The sequence below is a fragment of the Eumetopias jubatus genome, unplaced genomic scaffold (genome assembly GCF_037043125.1).
Source record: "Eumetopias jubatus isolate StellerSeaLion01/CBP00866 unplaced genomic scaffold, mEumJub1_p1.0 scaffold_3, whole genome shotgun sequence".
Lineage (NCBI taxonomy): Eukaryota > Metazoa > Chordata > Mammalia > Carnivora > Otariidae > Eumetopias > Eumetopias jubatus.
The window spans coordinates 83,742,135-83,747,113 of record NW_028274809.1 but is presented as its reverse complement, the minus strand read 5'-3'; the positions used below and the strand labels follow the sequence as shown (position 1 = coordinate 83,747,113).

Here is a 4,979-nt window from a genome sequence, read left to right as displayed (position 1 = left end):
CACATTTTCCATCATTTAGAAAATAGTTAAACCCATTCTAGTAAGAGTCAGTTTTACATTTGATTTTGTTAACAAATATTTAGGTCAAACTAGCAACTGCTTCAAATTCATTCAAGTTCTGTCCTTTAGGTGTTTAAATTGAAAAGAAAGAGTGATAAAAATATCACTTTATCTGTGCAGTGACATATTCCTAGTTATAAGAACTACTGACCAGTTTTATCCATTTCTATAACATCCATAAGTTTTCAATTCTTTGACATTGCTGCTCAAGAAAATATCACGATAAATTAATCTAAGACCTATTCAATAATATGATAGTTTACTTTCCCTGAATAGATCTTCTTCCATTAAAGAAAAATACCAACTGGTGAGAGCTGAGATGGAGAATTCTAAAACAAGACTGTCATACTCGCTTTGGCAATGCGGATACTAAAATTGAAATGATACCGAGAAGATTAGCATGGTGCCTGCACAAGGATGACACACTAAAGCAAGACCATCACATTGAATTTCCAGGCTACATTGTACTGCCTGGGCATCCTTAGACAGGTTAAGTAACTACCTGTGGTTGAGTTGCCTCATCTCTAATTGCTAATGGTAAGAGTTCCTACCTCATAGGATTTTTACAAGGAGTAAATGATTTAATATATATGAAGATTTTAAAACAGTGCCTCACATATAGTAGCACTGTATAAGAATTAGCTCTTTTTGAAAATATTTCTTTTTTATTTTTTCTTCATTTGAAGAATAAATGTATCATCCTTGAATAGAGCTATAATTTGTTAATTGTGTGTTTGTTATGGGTGCCACAGTAAGTTACCCCAAGCAATCTCAGGTTCAGATATGAACATCTTCTACTAAACTAGTAAAAACACTAGCTTTTGCAAAAAGACTAAGATAACTAAATTTAGTGTTAAAGTCCTAGCGAAAATGGCCAGTATAACCTATAAGTAATATTCAGGGTTTTATTTCCCAGTATTTCTATATGATAAGTTTGTTTTTCATATGTAATAAGTCATAAAGAGTAAGGGTACCTGAAGGGAAAACCAAAAATAATTTCCAATTTGTGAGGTTCAATTTAAGGTATAAGGACATACATAAATATTAGACCCGTACAGTTTTGTTTGCCATGAGATTTGTCAAATACACTCTCTTTTCCATCGATGCCCTTACCAAGTAGTGTTTTTCTAAAAAATAGATTAATCAATTGGCCCAATTGTAAAATAATTTGAACAATATTGAGTATAACCAATTTTATCTGATGTGCATGATATAAGATCTAATAGTGGAGTTTTTATGACACTTGTGGTCATTTTAAGATTTACATTAAAGTTAAGATGCTTTAGGACTAGGTGGCAAATAGCATCCTAATAGTCAGAACCTAACAGTCATGACCTAATAATCTGGTTTTCTGTCAACCTCAGCAACCTAATTTTATGCTACTTCTTCCTTTGCTCACTAATCTTCAGCCACAATGGCCAATTTTTAGTTTCTCAAGTGAACTAATGTCCTTTATTCCACAGAGATTTAAGACGAATACTGTTTCAACTGCCTAGAATAGTTTTCCTCCATCTTTTCATCTATTCAGCATGTCTCTATTGGGATATAATATTAGCTGTCACTTCTTTCAACCTCTAAAATACATCGTCTTCTCATTATATTATCTTTTTTTTAAAGATTTTACTTTATTTATTTATTTGAGAGAGAGAGAGAGAGAGAATGAGAGACAGAGAGCATGAGAGGGAAGAGGGTCAGAGCGAGAAGCAGAACCCCTGCTGAGCAGGGAGCCCGATGTGGGACTCGATCCCGGGACTCCAGGATCATGACCTGAGCCGAAGGCAGTCGCTTAACCAACTGAGCCACCCAGGCGCCCCTCATTATATTATCTTTTTAAAAAGATTTAATTTATTTATTTGAGAGAGAGAGAGAGAGTGCGCACAAGCAGGGAGAGGGGCAGAAGGAGAAGGAGAAGCAGGCTCCCCACTGAGCAGGGAGCCCGATGCTGGGCTCTATCCCAGGACCCTGGGATCATGACCTGAACCAAAGGCAGACGCTTAACCGACTGAGCCACCCAGGTGCCCCTCATTATATAATCTTATACTTGCTTGTACTTTTATTGTGTAGGATTAATTTAACATTGTAGTTCGTTATTTTTTTCATGACTTCTTCCCCAGTAGACCATAAATTTCATGAAGAATTGGACCTTGTTGTATGTTCACTTCTGTTCTCTATTGAAATGACATTGATGCCCTCACCTCAACAAAATGTGTACTGATATCCCTACTCTTCTCTTCTGACTTTTGACTAATTTGAAATGGTCAGCTTGACAGTCGCACTTAATATGGTCCAGACAGAAGTCCTGACCTGCTCCCATCCCACCTAAATTCTCCATTAGAGATGAGAAACTTCATCTCTTACAAAGAATACCTCCATTCAGCTACTGCTCAAGCCAGAAACCTGGAAGTCATCCTTGATACCTCCCTTTTCCACACCCTTCATTTCTAAGTTATCACTAAGTCCTATCCTCTGTATGCATCAAATGTATATAAACAGGTCTGCATGTCTTCTCCACAATTGCCACATGTATCATTCAGGGTCCTGCCATAAAAGAGCAACCCACTTAGAGTGGGTAATATGAAGGAAATGTTTAATGAAAACATATTTAAAAGATAAGGTAAGTAAGGTTTGTGGAAACCAACCAGAAATACTTCAAGATCCCACAGCTAGGAACAAGCAGCAGGAAGCTGTTGACAATGTAGGCTGAAAGGACAAAGGGAAGTTACTGGAAACTAGAAAGCCTAGCTCCATGGTGAGAGATGTCTGAGATAAACCATGTCCTCTGATAGAAGAAGAGAGGTCAAGGCACAGAAGGAGCAGGGGAATAAAAACCGAACTTCATTCTGTTGCCAACCTCAAGTCACAGGCTGGTATTTCCCATTAGCTAAACCAAAGTGGAATTTAAAAGACAAAGAAACCCCTTGATGTCATGCATAATCATTAGTATTTTGGGTGTCATAAGGCATGGACAGAACAAACTGAAAGTATTCTGCAAACCATTTTTCTCCTAGCCTTTGTCGTTTCCTACCTGAACTATTGCAATGACCCACTAACTGGTTTACCTACTTTCTCTGTCACAAACACCTATACGCAATGCTCTTAGAGCAGTAAGAATTCTGTTCTTGGATTGAAACCTACATCAAGTTTTTCTGTTTAAAATATTTCTGTCAGTATTTATCTTTTACTCTCAAACTCCTTGTTTTGAAATTGTATAATTTCTATTATAAAGGTTAATTTTCTTATTTTCTTTTTCCACACTAGACTGAGTTCTGTGAAGGCAGGCATTACCTATTTTCATCTTTGAGTCCTCTATCAATGTGACTAGAACACACTAAATGCTAAATAAATATTCTATGAATTAATACATTTTAGAAAACACATTTGTATTTTTAAAAGCTCCCCAAGAGGGGCACCTTGGTGGCTCAGTTGGTAAAGTGTCTGTCTTTGGCTCAGGTCATGATCTCTGGTTCCTGGGATAGAGCCCCGCATCAGGTTCCCTGATCAGCAGGGAGTCTGCTTCTCTTTCTCCTTCTCCCCCCACCCCCTCCCCCGCTTGTGTTCCTCCACCCCTTAAATAAATAAATAAATAAATAAATAAATAAATAAATAAATCTTTAAAAGCTTCCCAGGTGATTCTAGATTTAAAAAAAAAAATGGTTATTGGGACAACTAATCTTCTAATGCTCTAGACTGTAAAGAGAATAATTAATAAAATTAATCCTTACCCAGGGCGCCTGGGTGGCTCAGTCGTTAAGTGTCTGCCTTCCGCTCAGGTCATGATACCAGGGTCCTGGGATGGAGCCCCGCATCAGGCTCCCTGCTGGGCGGGAAGCCTGCTTCTCCCTCTGCCCCTCCCCCTGCTGTGTTCCCTCTCTCGCTGTGTCTCTCTCTGTCAAATAAATAAAATCTTAAAAAAAATTAATCCTTACAGATTTGATTCATTTATTATATATTAAATAGAAACTCACAATGTGTTCATAAAATGTGATTCTTTACTAGGGCTTGGCTAAGTCTATTTATTTATTTTTTTCTAGTTCTTTTTTCCCTTTCAGATACCAGGTTTAACCTCCATTGGGAAAACCAAGTATTTCTCCCTTTTAAAAGCTCATACATGAACAACCTGATGGTGAACCTGTTCACATTTAATCTTGGATTTGAGGAGAGGAAATACTTCCCAAGTGCTTTAATGCTTTCTCATTATCAGATAGTATAGAAGAAAAATTCTTTTCTACAATTTAAAAATGTAACATTTTTGCATATCTAAGAACTACCATAGGACTGAGGTCATTTCATTGAGTATTTTAATGTTAATTTTTTTTTTTTTTTCTTTTCCTTTGGATCACAGGCCCTGGGCGTTCTATATACCTGGCTCTGACCTTTTTCCATTTCATTTCTGATAATTTTTTTAAACAAATTGTTTCAATTTCATCTGTTATAAGGACAATATTTTCTTATCTATGTTCAGATGTTTATAAACATTTGATATGCATCTGCCTGTTGTAGTATTGAAGCAATTCCATTTTGGTGACACATTCTCTAACTCCACCTTTGCCAAGAAATGTTCATATTTCAAAATCTACTATTTTGATAGATAAACAATAATATATTAGTTAACCACTATAGTATTTTGGGACATGAATACCTCTTGTGATCTCTAGGTATTTTAATAAAATTATTTCAATAAACCTATGTATCACATAAGGAACATATATACATATATATTCCTTATTTATCACATGTAAGTAATAAAAATACTTATGTTTCAGCATAGAGATGTTTACCTCATTCCTCTCCTTAAAAATGAAATGTAAGTAAAATCCCTAATTTACCGAAAATAATTGTGTAAACAGCAATTTGTTAGAGAAATTCTCTTATCTTCTGCATTTAATTTTGAAAAGGGCACTAGCTCTAACACCTAATCT

General features: G+C 36.0%; 1 pseudogene; it reads left to right on the top strand.

Annotated features, from left to right (window-relative positions):
• Positions 1 to 411: 411 nt before the first annotated feature.
• LOC114224583 (U6 spliceosomal RNA) lies at positions 412 to 512 on the top strand (annotated as a pseudogene).
• Positions 513 to 4,979: the final 4,467 nt, after the last annotated feature.